Source organism: Stenella coeruleoalba (assembly GCF_951394435.1).
Source record: "Stenella coeruleoalba genome assembly, chromosome: 4".
Classification (NCBI taxonomy): domain Eukaryota; kingdom Metazoa; phylum Chordata; class Mammalia; order Artiodactyla; family Delphinidae; genus Stenella; species Stenella coeruleoalba.
Window position 1 is genome coordinate 111,222,136 of NC_137149.1, and position 18,723 is coordinate 111,240,858.

General features: G+C 39.6%; 1 long non-coding RNA gene across 1 annotated transcript in view; it reads right to left on the reverse strand.

The window, feature by feature from the left end:
• Positions 1–541: 541 nt before the first annotated feature.
• The window catches only part of LOC307185595, a 28,504-nt gene continuing 10,322 nt past the window's right edge, over positions 542–18,723 (reverse strand). The window contains exon 4 of the long non-coding RNA XR_013828102.1: positions 542–651. This is a non-coding gene — a long non-coding RNA (uncharacterized lncRNA). The remainder of the gene's footprint in view (positions 652–18,723) is intronic.

The following is an 18,723-nucleotide window of genomic DNA, read 5'->3' on the forward strand; positions in this document are numbered from 1 at the left end:
TACAACTGCTTAAATACTAAAGAACACACAAAGAGCAGAAATACTGTCCTGATACACATCAGCAGTGCTGCAAAACACAAACTGTAGTCCATTCGGGTCTGTTTAAGATGACATCCTACTCCCAAATCATAATCTGAGCTGCAACACTAATCAAAAGGATAAGGAATATGGCTTCCTCTCCCATTTTGCAATGGAGAACAAGCTTTCAAATTGTCCAATTCAAGAAGCATCAGAGGAAGCCTTCTTAGCGCAGGAGGCCTTACCCAGTTGACAGTGTATTTTGTTCTCCTGTTGGGGGGACAGTTTCACTATGACCATGTAGGTTCGGGACAGGAAAGGGCTTTCTGCTTACTGAAAATGAGTTCTATTCAGAACTGTGCTTTTTCAGAGTTTGGCCGTCCACATTTTCTTGGACGCTGTTAGAGTTATAAAATAAACACTTCCAAGATTGTTTTCTTAAAAGTCAGTCCAACATAAAATAAAATGAAAAGAACTTTTCTGAGTCTTCAGTTCAACATGGGTGCATTTAACTAGGAACATACCTTTTTCTTCCTCTCTTTGAACTTCTTCAGAGTGATCTTTGTTTTTCAGTCTGAGCACTGGCTCATTCCACTGGAGACTTCTGTTTGATGGCTGGCTCCATCCTAAACTCTGGGACAACATTTGGATGTCAGTTATTTATTTAAGATCTGAAATCAGGCAAATACTGAGACAGGTGTTTAGGAACTTGAGCAGTGGTTGAGTAATTATAGAACTTAAGCCTCAAGGAATATATGACCTAGCCAGCAGCTTTCAGGCAGATAAGGTATTATCCCATTTTACAGCTGGGGCATCTGAGGTGTAGAAGTAGTAGGTTCATTTATTAACGGCTGCACAGTTATTTAGTTAAGGAAGAGGGAAGGAAAGCAAATGAGATGGAGGAGAACTGGATCCCAAACTGCCCAAACTGTTTTAAAGTGTACTGTTTCCACTGCACATAGAACAACTAGTATCGCCCACCCACTACATATTCAATCCTAAAACTACAGCAAAGTGGTTAACAACTTGGATCCTAATCTAATCACACAGGCCTTGGTTTGAACCCTGTTTCTTCCATCCACTGGGCATGAGAATGAGCAAGTTACTTTATCGAGTGAGAAAAATATAGAGCAGATATCTCATAGAGATAGTGTGAGAATTAAACAGGAAACTACATGTAAAGTTTTTATCCCAGAGTCTAGCACACGGTAAATACTCAAATATATTAGCTACTCTTACAAATCAACAACTATAATCTATTTGTCAAGGGTCCCTTTACAGTGATATTTAGAAGTTTCTATAATGATATTTGGAAGCTTCTGGTAATTCCAAGACAGGAAAAACTGTCTTCAAACAGGTAAAAAAGAAAGTAAAAAGAGAACAGATTTTTCATACAAATTAGCATGACCTCCCAATAAAATGGGCCCAGCTGAGGTCCAAGCTGTTGATCAAAAAGGCTTTAACTGATTTAATCATGTGACCATGGGTGGATTTAACGCAAAGCTAATGAAGTTTATTTGCAGAGTCTCTCAAATTGCATGGGCTCCTTCCAAAGCCTTGCCAGGGGCTTTAGCAATATGTTCAAGGGACAGTTTGATATTTCCTCTTAAATCATATCCCCTGAACTGTATAAGCTTCAGGCCCCCAAAAAACTTGAACTTGCTCCTACAATGATGTCCTGTTTATAACTCTTCTAAAACCAAACAAAGCTAAAGCTGATATAATTGTGGGCAGATGTCTTCTTCATTTGGCTTTTCTGTTTTTCAGGTGTCTTGGTACCAGCCATATGGGCCAAGAGAAAGGGTCAGGTTACTGTAGTACTGTACCAGACACTAGATGGTTCCTTCCAGGAATGTTAAAACCCACAGACTGGGCACAGCTCCAGGGGACTCCCTGGAGCTCTGGATCAGGTGACTCAAACAATGACCTGAAGAAGACAAATTTCAAAATCCACCCAAAGAATTAGAAGATGTACCATTGGTTCATTTAGTGACTCCTACTGAGGAATTAAAATGGGCCATCAGGTGGAGCCTGGCCAAGAGGGACACTCCTTCCTGAGTATAAAGTGGTTTTAGACTCTTCAAGAGAAAGCACCATAGTGTCATTAAATATACAAGGCTTATCTGGGTGAAACTATACATAAATTGTTTCATCCTTATAGTCCTTCTATTGCCCTATTCCCTGACATCACAACTTGGTCATCACTTTCTAAGAAGAGACACAGTGAGGAAAAAGGAAAAACTAAACATTTACTGAATTTTCACAATTTGAGCAAAGTATTACGGCAGCACTACATATGTCATTTCATCATCACAACCATCAGAAGTCCTGCATCTCACAGATGAAGAAACAGGCAAAGAGAAGCAGGGAAAGACAGTGAGTGATGGAGTTAGGATTCCAAACTCAAAATAAAAAATAAAAATCTAGACATTAAAAGTTAAGTTGGTCTCTTGGATTTTATTTACTTATGGTACATCCTCCATTACCACAAGCAGCAACATGAAAAGGAGTTAAGAAAAGGGAAACTACGAGGGGAATGGAATGATTTCTTCCCTCGCTCTCTTTGACAATGTGGACCCTATTCCTTAAAGTCAACTACCCCACTGGGTTAGAGAAAGGCAAGAAGGTGAGAAGGAAAGGGGAAGAAGAAGAGCAAAGAGGAAGAAAGGAAAAAGAAGGGGAAACGATGTGATGGAATTTCGAGAAGGATTTGCACCTCATTGGAGTAGTGGAATCCCCAAGTCTAGAATTAATTTTAGTAAACAATTAAATGGAACTCAAATAGTACAGTGGATTATCTAAATTGGATAGACCTGAATTCAAATTCTGGTTCCAGCTGCAAGCTACTTTACTTCTCTAAGCTTCAATTTCCTCATATGAAAATTGTGATTAAGAGTTCCCGCTGCATAGGATTGTTAGAGGATTAAATGTGCTTATACACGTTAAGCACTTTAAAAAGTACCTGGAGCATAGTAAATACTCAATAAATGTTAGCAACTCTAATTCTATGGAGGAATTCACAACTTGGCCATAATTCCATTTATCAATGAAATTGCACATGGAAACTGATATAACGCAAGCATTTATTCATTGATTCATTTATCCTACAAATTTTAATGTGTACACCCTGGGGGCTGAGGATACAGCATGAAGACGACAGATCCAGTCCCTGACTTCTTGGAGCTCACAGTCTAAATCAGTCTTTATTCCATGTAAAATGAAGAAAAAAAATTGACTGTTCTTTTTTCAGTGTCACTCCAAATGAACTTCTTTCTTATAATTCCTTTAGTTGGTTGTACTAATTGCTTATAAAACACCTAGTAAATCTCTACCCACTTCAAAATGGTCTTTGATAAGGGTGTATAAGATAGCTTAGTAGAGTGCAAGCTGCACGCAATAATTTCTTAGCTAATCCCTTTAGAGATAAGTCTAGTACTTGTTAAGTGTCAGGATGGAGTGTCTAACATGGGAGAGGAAAAGCCTCGATTTGTATTGGTTCAGGGGCTTTCTATTGTCTGGTGAACCTCAGCTCTTCATTTTCAGGGAACTGTCATTGAAGAGACATCTTTTTGTCATCTAACATGTGTTTAGTGATTACTTTATCTGTAAGTGGTGAAGATCATACTAAACGATTGCTTCCTCTGTCTAGTTAAAGCTGACAGGGTTGTCACTACTTCAGTGATGGATTCAACACCCCAGCTTCTTTTCACAAATATGTCTTATTCTATAATCAGAGAAATATGGACAGCTTGAGAATGGACTTAGCCAGTGGTAAACAATGGATTCAATATGATATTCTTAGAGTCAATATCAGAAAACAAAGGTTTATTTAAAGTTGGTCTTTCCTCTATCCCATAACCCAGAGCTTGTTCTCTGCTTTCAATGTCAAAATGGTTAATTTAGTCAACCATTTAATGCTATTTTTTTGAAAGTGTGTTCATGGAAGATGGCTGTACCTCTCCTTTCCTCAATGCCTCTACCCTTTTCAGGTAACGGATACGAACTCCAGTAAGGGCTTCTAGGGTAAATATTCCTACCTTAATGGGCAAGAGTGATGCTAGTGGTGGGAATTTTTAGCCAGTATATTCACGAAATCCAACCACTGAGAAAATTATTTGGGTAACTAGAGCCTTAAAGATTTTCTTAAATAAGAAGTAGAGAAACAGCCAGAGTTACTGCTAATAACAGGCAAGGAAATGCTTGAAAAGTATTTGAAACGGCTATTTTTATTATATATATCCCCTTCTTGTTTGGAATTAATTGGAATCTGACTATTCCTCCTCAAAGTCATTTTCATTACCTACATTATTTGAATTGTTAAGGACAATGCCCAGCTTCTTATACAAGCTAGCCTATCACATAGTTTCTTTTTGTTGTTGTTGAGGAAAGAATAATTCTAGACACTGGCATTCATTGATTTTGATTTTTCTGCTAAGCTTTAATTCCATCATTTAGTTCTCACCTTGAAAAAACAATGGGCTAGAATAAGATAAACAAGATCTTGGTAAGGAAATATACTGGAAAAGGTCAGGGCCTCCACAGAATTATGTACCTGGTGCTAAGAAGGGGAGGAGACAAGAAAGTTGCTGAAGCAGTTGGAATGGGGAATAGAAATGGTCACTCAACCAATCAGCAATGAACAATGAAAAGGTCAGGCTACTTTTGAACATTACCATGTCTTTCACAGGCTAAAGTGAGCATTAAAATTCTGAAGTCTTCCTTGCTTCCCAAAGTTTAGCGAGAACAGAAAATGGCATCACACCAAGATTGTGATGATATTTAGAAATGATTTGAACATCTGGGGGTAAATATGAGGTCACCCTTGGAGCACTGCCATCAACCTGGTCACACTCGCCACTTCTCCCCACCCCACCCCCAATCCTTCCCCTCTCCCTTCATGCATATCCATGGGGCAGCTGCCTGATAAATCAGACAGAATTCTTCAAAAGGCCCCTGAGGGGCTGATAATCACAATAAATATTACAAGTTTGTCCTCACACAGACCTTTCTTCAGAAGGCCTTCTAGGCTAGCCAGTTTAATTGTTATGACTGCTCTTTTTTTCTCCCATATGGGATTGATGAAGCACAGTGGCTTCCCTGAGGTCACCCAGCAGGATGGGTCCCCTACCATACAGCCTAGAGAATCAATGATGCTGCAGAACAGAGCTCCATAGGAGCCAACAAAAATATGTCAGTGGCTTTTACAAAGGACTTTTTAATAAAACAGCAAAATCCATTTCTGTACCAAGTCATTTTAGTGGGTTGTGCTATGTTATTTCAGCAGGCTCTACTAACACCAAAATCAACCAAATGGGGAACTACATTTTGTAGTGTTTATAGGATGGATAGTCCTAAGTAGTGATTACGTTTTTAAAAACAGAGAATTTTTAAAACAAGATCTACTTTACCAGTCATGTTCTTCTTGAGCCAGTAACCATTGATGTGCGTTCTCCTAACACAGTGATTCTCAACCTGGGACAATTTTGCCTGGCAGGGGACATTTGGCCATGTCTAGAGAATTTGCTGATTATCACAACTAGGGGGAAGGGTGCTACTGAAGGTAGTGGGAGGAGCCAGGGCTGCTGCTAAACATCCTACAAGGCACTGGACAGCTCCCACACCAAAGAGGTCTCTTGTCATGAACGTCAGTAGTGCCAAGATTGAGATACCGATGGCTTGGGAGCAGATGAGAATTGGGACAGAAAAGAGAGAAACTGGCTTGTCGAGTGTTAGCATCTCTGGGTTTCTTCCCCAGAGTTGGACAGCAGGCAACTACTCCACTCCCACTGCCACCTTTGCAGTAAACCCTCCAACTTCTACCACATCTATCTGTATTTCTAAAGCATAGGTACAAAATTTTTTGGTTTTGTTGGTTTTGTCTTAATGATAAAAAGGGTATCATGCTGTATCTAATCTTTGGAGAAATATTTTTTGCTTCAAATTATGTTGCTGAGATTCATCTATTTTTGTGGCCAGCTTCAGCTCATTCATTTTGACTGCAATATACTATTCCATTGTATAAATGAACTATAATTTATTTTGACGAATATTCAGGTTGTTTGCAGGTATTTACTATTATGAACGGCAGTCCTACAAACATCTTATATAAAACTCATAGTGTGCCTATATTTTCTGTAAATATATATAGGGAGATAAAGAAGTATGGAGTTATACACCCAGATATTAAAAACGATTATCTTGGGGCTTCCCTGGTGGCGCAGTCGTTGAGAGTCTGCCTGCCGATGCAGGGGACACGGGTTTGTGCCCTGGTCCAGGAAGATCCCACATGCCACGGACTGGCTGGGCTAGTGAGCCATGGCCCCTGAGCCTGCGCATCCGGAGCCTGTGCTCTGCAACGGGAGAGGCCACAACAGTGAGAGGCCTGCGTACCACAAAAAATAAATAAATAAATAAAAACGATTATCTCTATTGTTGTAGGATTATTAATGATTTTAATCTCATCATAATAAAAAATTTTTTTAATTAATTTTTTTTTGGCTGTGTTGGGTCTTCATTTCTGTGCGTGGGCTTTCTCTAGTTGCTGCAAGCGGGGGCCACTCTTCATCGTGGTGCGCGGGCCTCTCACTGTCACGGCCTCTCTTGTTGCGGAGCACAGGCTCCGGATGCACAGGCTCAGTAGTTGTGGCTCACAGGCCTAGCTGCTCCGCGGCATGTGGGATCTTCCCAGACCAGGGCTCGAACCCGTGTCCCCTGCATTGGCAGGCAGATTCACCAGGGAAGCCCTCTTTTTTCTTATTTATATTTTCTAGAATCAATTTTTTGTAACAAAAAATGTTTTCTAAGAAACAGACTCAGAGACTTAAAAAACAAACTATGGTTACCAAAGGGGAAAGGTCGGGGGGAAGGATAAATTGGGAGTTTGCGATTGACATATACACACTACTGTATTTGAAACAGATAACCAACAAGGACCTACTGTATAGCACAGGGAACGCTGTTCAATACTCTGTAATAACCTAAATGGGAAAATAATTTTAAAAGGAATAGATACATGTGTATGTATAACTGAATCACTTTACTGTACACCTGAAAATAACACATTGTTAATCAACTACTCTTCAATATAAAATAAAAATTAAAAGAATTTAAAAAAAAGAATTGACAGCTAAAAATCATACAATGTATTTACAATAGTCAGAAATAGATTTCTGTTCCAGAGATTTCCAGGGAACCCTGTACATTGCTTATTTTAGGAGTACCTAGCATAAGGTTAATAGTACAGACACTGAGTTCAGACACCTCTGAGTTCAAATCCCTGTTCTATTTCCTAATGTTTTTGCCTGTGTGACTTTGAACAAGTCATTTACCTTACTTAAGCTTCATTTCTTTTTTTGGTAAAAATTGGGATAATTCTTGTATAAGCTTTATTTTTTAATTAGGTGAATTTTAATACCTAAGAAGAGCTTTTTAATAATATAGATAGTAGATTGAACACCTAGCAGACTACTTAGCCTTAATAAACAATAATAAATCATGGTTATTTCTATTATTAGCTACTTGGAGGACTTCCATAAAATATCCATTTCTCTATGGGTTGCTACTCCCTACTCTTCTAACTAAACTAAATAGGAGATGATGATCAATTTTAAAATGCTTACATTGGCACAGTTTGGGTCTGATAGATTCAGATTTCCCTGCAGGAATTATACATTCTTTGTTATGCTGCAGCCTAGAATTGAAAAAAAAGCTAGAGTAATAGATTCTGCATGGTTTGACAAAAGCATGGACACATGCATCAATTGAACAAAACGGAAAATTGAGTAATAGACCCACATATATGTAGTCAATTGATTTTCAACAAAGCTGCTAAGGAAACTTAATGGAGAAAAGATAATCTTCTTGAAACATGATGTTGCAACAATTTGATAGCCATATACAATTGAGTTTCAATTCTTATCTCCACAGTATGTAATTAAAAACTCAAAATAGATAATCAACCAAATATGAGAGCTAAAAATATAAATTTTCTAGATAAAATTAAGAGAAACCCTTGTACTCTTTGGTTTGTAAAATGTTTCTTAAAACTTAAAAAACATAAAATATAAAATAGAACTTTAATAACTTGGGGAAAAAAAGTAATGGCCACAGCTAAATTAACCCAAATTCCAAATCTGCCCATATGATATATAGAGTTGAAAGCAAACAAACTGAACACAAACTAAACCTAACAAATGTAATGGTAAGATAGGCATCAAAAAGCCAAAGAAGCGCAACATTCAGCTTGTCAACATCCTTATACATAATTAAAAAGGCAAATCTATCCCAATAAAAATCCATTTTCCTAGGAAGAGATAGCCTGCTTGGACTTGTTGCAAAAAAATATAGATAACTGATAAAATGTGAAAGTAAACTTTATATGATCAAAGGAATACAAGACTGCTACTAACAATAAAAAGTTAATTTTTATCCTGCCCACGCCAAAAAACACACTATAAACACTATATCATCCTCGAGTTTACAGTCTGACCATTCAAGATTAAACCTGTTGGGACTTCCCTGGTGACGCAGTGGTTAAGAATCCACCTGCCGGGCTTCCCTGGTGGCGCAGTGGTTGGGAGTCCGCCTGCCGATGCAGGGGACACGGGTTCGTGCCCCGGTCCGGGAAGATCCCACGTGCCGCGGAGCGGCCGGGCCCGTGAGCCATGGCCGCTGAGCCTGCGCGTCCGGAGCCTGTGCTCCGCAACGGGAGAGGCCACAACAGTGAGAAGCCCGCGTACAGCAAAAAAAAAAAAAAAAGAATCCACCTGCCAATGCAGGGGACATGGTTTGAGCCCTGGTCTGGGAGAATCCCACATGCTGTGGGGCAACTGGGCCTGTGCGCCACAGCCACCGAGCCTGCACTCTAGAGCCCGCGAGCCACAACTACTGAGCCTGCGCTCTAGAGCCCACAAGCCACGACTGCTGAACCCACGTGCTGCAGCTGCCGAGGGCCGAGCGCCTAGAGCCCGTGCTCCGCAGCGGGAGAGGCCACCGCAATGAGAAGCCCGCGCACCACAACAAAGAGTAGCTCCCACTCTCTGCAACTACAGAAAAAAACCCACGCACAGCAAGGAAGACCCAACGCAGCCAAAAATAAATATAATAAAATAATTTTTTAAAAAAAGATTAAATCTGTTGGTTATAAATCATAACCTGTTTCCAGCCCATGTGACCAGGTGATGGCTGAGGGGCAATGTGATCACCACCACGTAGTTATAATATAGAGGTCAGTCACTTGTTCTGCTGTGCTGCACTCCCAGCCATGGAAAGCTGGAATGGGGGCTATAACCTCAAACATTAACCAAGGGAGACAATACAGAAATGGTTCCACTTATCTAAGTCCCTCTCCTTACTCCCATAAAAAGCAACAGCCCCCTTTTCCAAGTTTGTCAGAAAAAAACACAGGTGAAGATCTGAATTAACCTCATTCTTTTTCTTTAATTTTCCATCTCATTTTTCCAGAGTGGAGAAAATCTCAATGCTCACCTCCATAACAAAGGATTTTTTTTTTCCTTTCTATATCACAGAGCCAGCATCCCTTGCTGTGTACAGTGGTTGGAACTGTGTGAACAAGAAATGTCATATCAAAACTGACAAAGAGGTGTAAGGGGATACAGAAAAGAAGAGAGGGGAAAAGCACTGTGACTAGCAATAGCAACAATTCATCTCTAAATCCCAAAAAGTTCCTCCTTCAAAGAAAATGCCAGTCCTATAGGAAACCAGAAACTATAAAGAATGTAAGCTCCAGTCAGGTACACTTCTTTTGTCATTGGCAAGAAAAGCAGACAGGTGGCAGGGTTCCCGCTCATGCTTCTGCATGCAGTGACCCAACCATGCATAGAGACACATGCAGAAAGACAGATCTGCAGGCTGAAGAGACACTAGACACAGAGAAGCTCACGGTGTTTGCCAGAGGTCTTAAGGGGATCTTCTGTTTCATTCCGTAGTAATGCCCTTTTTGTTGACAAAAGTAAATTGATGATAGTCAAGAGGGAAGCATTTGGTGGAAAAATTCTGTTGACCCTTCTCAGATTGAATTTGACCACAGAACAGGATACCAGCAGTTGCAGAAATGATAGATTATTGTAATGACTGCCAGAATGCCCTTTTGGCATGTTTAAATGGCAATAAATTTCACCAGGAAGAAGGCAATTTTACTACTTTAGAGCAGTAAGGAAACACAGTGTTTAAGGTGTAAATAAATTGTGGGTCATTAACAGCAAGCATATTCTGTCCGTGGTGCAATTCCCAATCAGTGGCTATTCATATTTAATTTAATTACGTGGATTTTCTTAGCTAATTATGCTTTTTGGTTCCAGGTCACAAACTTCTCGGACTGACAATTTTGCTCTTTTCCTGTCTCCCTCATGTTCATAAACTCAGCCCTTGTTTCTCCCTTGTTTTTCCTTCTACAGGTACATAAATACAATCGGGTAGTTCAATAATGCTAGCTCACTGAATAGCCTACTAAAATGTTATATTAGAGACTGATCGGCTATGTGGTCTTTTCCCTGGCTCTAAAATCCTCTCCATCCCTTGCTCATTAATCTGGCTCAGTCCTTCACTGAATTCTTCCATTAAAGGAAGGGGGAAGGAGAGAGAGCAGTGCAATGAAGTTTGACATTCCCTCAAAAATGATTGTATTAAAACCCACTTACATTTATAGTTCCATCTCATTTGAGAATGTTAGTAAGTTGCAATTTCATCAAGATAAAGGTATTGGGAACTAATCAAGTCAAAGGCTTGCTCACATTGGTATAGACTGTGCTTCTCAAGCACCACTGTAAAAGGTCATTTTTAAATACAGCTTAAGCTGAAAATTAACAAAGTTCATTAATAACAATCTGCTTATGGACTGTTTAAAACATTCCGGCTCCATCTACAGCATCAGTTTCAGGCCACATTCAGCTCATTCAAGTTTGTGTCAGTTCCGACCCAAGGAGCTAACTTCTGGAGACACACTCCAAATCAGGCAGGTCAACACCGTGCTGTACAGAACCAAATTAGGGTTGAGCTGGGGTTGGCCAAACAAGCACGATCCCTCCAAAAGCCTAAATCTCATTTTATACCGAGCACACTGCGATTGTCCTTTCTCAGTATGGCTGAAACGACAGTCCAGGTGATTAGTCCCAAGCCTCACTGTTATATCTGAAACCAGGCAACAAGGTTTCTTTCTGCTGGCTTTGTGCTTTCTGGAATGTTTACTGAGACCACATTGGAAAGCTCTTCTGTTCCTTTAATTTTATAAACTGCCAGGAACATACCAGGAGCTCCAAGCACTTTGAGGCCAAAAACATCATCTTGGTTTATGTCAGATCATCCCTGGGAACTTCTGAAACTCTGGGCAGTTCGTGTGTGCCGTGGAGGATACAGGGGTGCTCACCACAATGACTTACCCACCAACCCAGGGATCACGTTGACATTGGGATCATTGACATCCCAGGTGGAGACAGAAGAGAAAATACAAGATGTTAAATAAAGCAAACCACCAGCGGAAGTTTAAGCAGGCAAAATCTGAGGCAGTTGGATGAAAAGCTAGGAAGTTAATAGCAAGAGAAAAGAATCATTGCTTGTAGAGGTTGGAAGATTTTAGAAAACGATTTATCAATTGTCTTATTTTACTGATGAGGAAGTGGAGACCCCAAAATCTGAGTGGCTTTCTCAAGGCCAACAGTTTGGTGACAAAACAGGACTTGAACAAGGGCTTCTGGACTCCTAATTCCACTAGTCCAGTGAAGGGGAAGAGAGAACCATGAAAAGTGCTGTCAAACTGGCCTGGTGATCAGCGGACTTCAGCTGCAACCTGGGGCAGCGGGAGCCTGAGAAAGCCTGCAGGTGTCCTCAGCTCAACCCTGGGCATGAGCTTCTGTGTTCACAATTCCTGAAAACAAAGGTCTAGTGTGTTTGGGCTGCAGGGGTGGGAATGCACAGTTTTCCAAGTCCGCATGTTGTTTCCAAGGCCCAGGCTCATTTTTGTCATTATTGCTAGAGAGATAAAGAGGATACTGGGAAGGGCAGGGTATTTTTAGGCCACAGGGCAAGGCTATCTGGCTCTAGCTGAGATAAATGTGAAGGGTCAGAACCTTGCCAGTTTTCACTGCAGTAGGTCAAGTTGACCCCAGGCAAGGAAGATGGAATTTTTGTAGAAGCTGTCGATAGTCACGTGTAGTGATAAGTCAAGCCTCCCCAGTTTTTAATGGACTTGCCTCCCAGCTTCACTGCTCCAGCTGACGATAGCTTTATCTCTTAGTGCTTAGTTAATGCTCCAGCTAGATCTATCCCCAGTCAGGCAGGCCAAGGGGAAGTAGGGCTGCACTTCCTTTGTTTACCATCCCCAGCTAAGCTAATTGTAGGTTAGTGGAAAAACATCCCTGCATGGGGGTAATCATGACCATAGGGAAGGTAATGGTGTTGGTGATGATGATGATGATGCTGATGCCAGCATATGAGGTGGAAGCAGACAGCCTTCTCTACTAACTGATGGGTGCTAAACTACTAAAGCAAATAGCCTGAGATAAGATGTAAATGAAAGAACTTGAGTCAATAAAATGACTGTTTGCTTCACCTCATGAATAAATATGGTGGCCCCATGACCAAAAAAAATTCATTTTCTTTCTGTTTGACTTCTACCTGGTTGGCTTTATGATTTACTTATTCTGTCAGGTTGATCAGGTACAATTAGCATGTCTTTCTAACAAAGATTAATAACTCTTCAAGTCAACAAAGGGCAATTAGATGTGGGATATATTATACCAATACAGTATGAAGGAGACTTATTTATTTGATCTTGTGCTGTTGGTCATATGCATGGTGTCACAGACTCCCACCTATGCCACAGCAATGAGGAGAAAAACCAGTTCATTCAAGTGTAGGTAAGAGACCCTTTAGTTTAAAGCTAATTGCCCTTATACAATGCTTCCGAAAAGGGGTTGTTTTGAATTGGCTTTGCAGAGATAACATCTACTAAGCAATTAGCACATGCCAGAGACTATGCCACATGTTTTACATGCATTTTTTTTAATTCTTACATTAAGCTTGAAAGACATAGAAAAAAACTGTTTCTTGCTCACCCAATATCCATTCTCCCTTTTGTCCTCAGCAATAGAACCCTAATTTTATTCACGGTGACAATATTGCCAACTAAAATGACATTTCTCAGCTTCCTTTACAACTAGGAAGGCCATGAGAATAATTTCTAACCAATGAGATTTATGCAGAAGAGGTGTTAGGGGTTTCAGAGATAGTTTCTTTAAAAAGTCATCTCTGCTTTTGCCCTTTCCCCATTTCCTCCTTCCTTCTGTCTGAAAAACAGATGTGATGGGTGCAGCTCCAGCAGCCATTTTGAACCATGCATCAGGATGTCAAAAGAAGACAGGAGGAGCCTAGGTCGTTCTGATGACGTCTCTTACACAGAGAGAAATAAAGTTCCATCTTTCTTAAGCTGCTAATCTTTTGGATTTTCTATTATATGTCACCCAACCTAATCCTAGTATAATATATAAATATTATCGTCCCCAAGAATTTGAACACAGGTTGTCTGACTGTGGAGCCTTTTGTGTTAATGCTGTATTCAATTGCTTATGAAGAGTAATTGAAATGGCAGCCTCCTACCCTTAGTCCTCATACTCCTCACTAAAGCCATCTAAGATTTGTTTCAATCCTTCAAACCAAACTGGCCCTGTTCTATCTTGCTTTAGACATTTGCATATGTCATTTTCTTTACATGGAAAGCACTTCTCCCTATTCTTTGCCCGGATAACACCTATTCGGATTTCAAACTTGATTTAGAGATCACTTCCTCTTAAAAAAAAAAAAAAAAAAACTCCCCTGATCCTTCTAGTCTGGCCATGGTTGCCTCTGATATACCATCATAGTTCTCTCATCACTCAGCAGTTATCACTCAGCATTAACTCCCAATAGACTATAAAGGAAGACACAGGGTCTTCTATCTTGCTCACTGTTAGATAGAACAGTGCCTGGTGTCCACACAGGGCCAGGAATAGTACTTGTTCCTACTAGCTAGACTAGAAAACCTCATAATTGATGTGGCATTGGGCAGAGTACTCAGAAGGGTCTTGCCTTAGTAGTGAGGAATAATCAGCCAGAGACTAGACATGGCTCTGGTCCTACTAACAAATCTTGAAAGCAAAACCCAAATGTATCTTAACTGTGTCCCAGAACAAAATGCAACAATATTTTTATACCTTGCATTGAACCAAAGAGTACCAGGCATGCAAAAAAGCATGAGAATGTGACCCATAATGAAGAGGAAAAAAGATCAATTAATTGATATTGACCCAGATGTTAGAATTACCAGGCAAAAGCCTTATAACAGTTTTTATAATTATTCAAAATTTAGGTAGAGACATAGAAGGTTTTTTTTAAATCCAAACAGCCTCTAGAGATAAAAACTATAATGTGTAAGATGAAAAAATACACTGAATGATATTAATGGCAAACTAGATACTACAAAAGGATACATTAGTGAAGTATAAGACAGGAATATTAACTATCCAAAAGGAAACTAGGCAGGAGGCAAAATGTACCTGAAAAGCATGGAAAAGAAGTAGAAGAGGGAGGTCATAGGGACAGTGGGATAGCTGGGGAGAGGGAGGAATAGAGTTCTACCTTTGCTTATCTCACCGGCTTACTGGTGGAAAACCTCAGAATTCCCCATAGGATTTGGCCTCTGATTTCGCCATGTGTCCTGCCCCTTTCAGTGTAGCCTCTGGAGTCAGACCGACCAACTAAAGGCTGGCTGCATCACTTGTAACCCGGGGCAAGGGTTAATCTCTCTGAGTTTCCCCTCTAAAACAGAGATGTGAACTCTTACAGCCTGCCTCATTGAATTAAACTGTTGGGAGAATTAAAGGTAGAGCAGGTAGAGCAGGTAGAGGACTAAAATTTTTTTTTCCCCCAAACAACTTCCTCTGGAAAATTTGGTTCCGATAGCCCAGTTGGTTAATGATCTGGAAGGCTTCTCCCAAGACTGAAGAAAAGAATTTCCTCCTGCTGCTTTCTCCTGGAGAAAAGGGAATAATGTACAGTTCCCCAAAGACTTCTTAAAAGACAGATCAAAACTGTTTGAGCAGGGGATGATCCTTTTAAAATGGAAACCTCTGGTCCCCCTGGTCTAAACCCATCCTCAGGCCAAATACTTTTCCCCAGGCAGCTATTTAGCATTACAGTAATAGTTATCTTTGGTTGACAGACCTGAGAAGCCAGGATCTATGAGCACATTCATTTAAAATTAAAAGGAAAAAAATTCCTGAAATCCTTACTGAACTACTGGTCCCAAAAGACTTAAACTCAAAATCAAGCTCAATTAAATTTCATATCTAGTTCCATTCCATCTCAGCCCTAAACTTATGTTTTATTCATTTATTATTTATATCAATAATTATTTTTATATTCACTATGTTTATTTCTATTTATTGTTTATTTATAGGTCACTCATCATGCAATATTAACCAGGCTATAACACAGGCTCTGATGGAAAGGTGGACTCCTTTTTCATTTTCCTTTATAAATATTTCAAATCGGTAGCCAAAATGCACAATTCCTCCATTTTTATATAAGCTCCTTGATGTGCTAGGTTATGAAGTACTACAAATTCTTTGCCATGGGTCCCAAAAGAAGTGTTTATTATAACTGCCCCCAAATTTCTCTGCATTTCAGAAGATGCTTATACATAAAAATGGTATGTCACTGACTATACAGCAACTAAGAACAGGCCTCCCCAAGCAAGTTAGAGGGCATATGGCTTGTGTGTTAGAATAAACCACTGAGTCACAGACCAAGTAGAGGAAGTGACTGCCATGCTAATTTAGAAAAATTTAGTTTGTATTTACCTCTGTGTTGACTTTAAATCTGGTTTAACAGTATACTTAATCCAAGTCCTATACAGTACCACTATAGAGATGGGAAGTTCCAGTCACTACAGGAACAAAGGATTATTGAACATTATATTACATTGCATTTCATAATTTTACAAAAATTGTCTGTGTACTTGCCTCCAGTCCTAGAAAGTGAATTTCTTTAACACACAGAATATGCATAGTTTTGTGCGGGTTTTTGCGTGAATGATTCTGGTAAATAATAAAAGATTAACTAACAATGTAGTTGTATATATAAAAACATACCTAGGGGAGTTCTGTGGTGGCCTAGTGGTTAGGATTTCAGGCTTTCACTGCCATGGCAAGCCATGCAGTACAGTCAAAATATGTATGTGTGTGTATATATATGTATATATATATATATATATATATATATATACACACATATATACACACACATACACATACACACACACACACACATATATCTTGGGGGTGGATCAGAACCACCATACAAATATACAAATACACCATATACAAAGGTTTGTTCTACTCAAAACTATCTAAAAAGAATCAACCCATCCTTCAATTAATTACAAGTACCCTAAGACTCTATACTTGATCATTCTGTAGTAACAGCATCAGAGCCCATTTTATGAGAACTTACTATGTGTATGGCCTATTGTCAGATGCACTGCATTTCCATAAATATGTTGCCATTTAAACTTCACAACATCCCTAGGAAGTAGATTTTTCCCCCCTGCTTTCATATAAGAAAACTGCATTTTGCCTTGCAAGCTTTACCCTTTTCACTAAGATATTTTTTGTTGTTCTTGATAAATAAGCAATATATTGAATAAATGACACCTCAAAGTTTCAAACAATTCATGTAAATTGTGTATTCCCTTTCCACTTGTTCCCTGGAGAAATTACAAAATAGTGCTCTCATTTCAGAGGCAGGATCTGTTTGAGGTAAGTACTTCCACAGTGAGTGATGGTTTTGGTCAGTGGACAGGGGGAAATTATTTCATTCTTCCTACTAGCCTCTCTCTTTCCCTTTACTAGGTCTCTTGTTTAACTATCCCTCTCTATCCTCTGACTTTTTCCTTAGGGAACAGACATGTAAATGGGAAAAAGTCAAACCCCACATCTAACATTTTCAGATAGTTTTCACTGAGTTTCACATTAGTCTCACACCTTTGTTGAACTGTTTGGAACACACCTGGCTCATATGACACCAAAAAAATTCATCCTAGCTGGTATATTCAATAATTTCAATTGTACAGTGTGCTATTCTCAAAATAATTGTTTATTTAAATTTGCTTCTATGGAATTTAACGAGGAGTTTAGGAAAGTAGCTTTAATAATGTCTATGAACTGATGATTATTGTGGTTAACCAGTACCTAGCACAGTACCTGCCACAGGCAGGCACTCAGTAGATATTTTTTGAATGAATGAATATTCTATTACCTGTGATTCTAAATATTCCCTGCCAAGGCTGTCTTCCCTTATATCGCTAATCAGGACAAATTCCAATCACATTCCTATTACACGCCCCTTAAATTGGCAAGTATGTACCACAACCAGAAAGGATGTCATTGCTTGAAAGAATAAGAGGGGCCTGGCCAGCCAGACACAACATATGAGTGTGCAAAGGATCAAAAATGGCTCATCCTTTGGGATGAGAATAGAGAAAAGAGGTTAGGAAATGTATTCCCCATTTCATTGATAGTGATCCGGGACTTTTTTTGATCACAAATCCCCGAGGACAAGCATTAATTAAAAAGGTCGTTGCAGAAAAGCTTTCAGGAGAGAATATTAAAACTAACTACAGGCAGTAAACATTTGCAACTCTTTTGTATTATTTGACCCAAAATGACTTTTCCTCTGATGTAACAACTGTCTATAAACTTACAAAAACAAAGCAAGGGATGGTGCTAAGGACAAGACAGCATGTAAAATTTTATTCTGCGTTTATCCTTAACGCAGTCTCTTAGAATTAGTACTTCAAACTACTGGTATTTAAATAAATTGTGGCCTAATGTCTTTCCTTCAGGCTGTCACTTCTTAATAATTGGCCTTGCCTACTGATAGCCAAATATGAAGTAGAATAGGAGGCATTATTTTATTTGCAAAGCACCCACTAACTGTAGTATGCTCTATCCCAAATAAAATACTTTGAAGAGTTGATTCCATTTCTAAGTTAGACCCATGTACACCTACAAACACTAATTTATTCTCTTCTCTCTGATGACAAAGGCTAAATTAGTCTAAAAATTATGAGCATTGCATTTGTAGAGTACTCCTGTGTTATAACTGCCCCATCTCTTTAATCAATTTTCCATTCTAAAGTGGAAAATGATTTAGGAAAAGCTGTCAAACAGGAGAGAAGGAAAATCTAATCTGTATAAGTTATTAAGAAAACTGCTTCTCTGAGTCTTTAGCGTTTAAAACTGTCCACAGAGATTTAGAAATGAAGGTGATTGGAGGGCAGGAGGGTTGGGGCAAGAGGGGCAGGGGTTGGAAATGGGGACTGGATGCCGCCAGGGTCACGGTCCAGCCGCAGGACGAATGCAAAGGAAGAAGAACGGGGAAGTTACATGTCGGGGGAGAAAGAGCCGCGGAGACAGGTGGCAAAAAGAACAAGTATGAGACGCAGACATGAACACAGGAGGAGACAAAGGGGACCATGAAAAGCAGAGGAAAAGGAAAAGAGAAGCCTAGAGGGGTCGTAGAAAGAGAGAGGGAGAGCAGAGGGAACCTGCAGGGAAGAATGAAAAGAGACACTGAGAGAAACAGAACAGCTCCTCCATCGTTGGCGTTGCCTTCTTCACCTTCGTCTTTTTTTTTTTTTCAGATGGCACACTG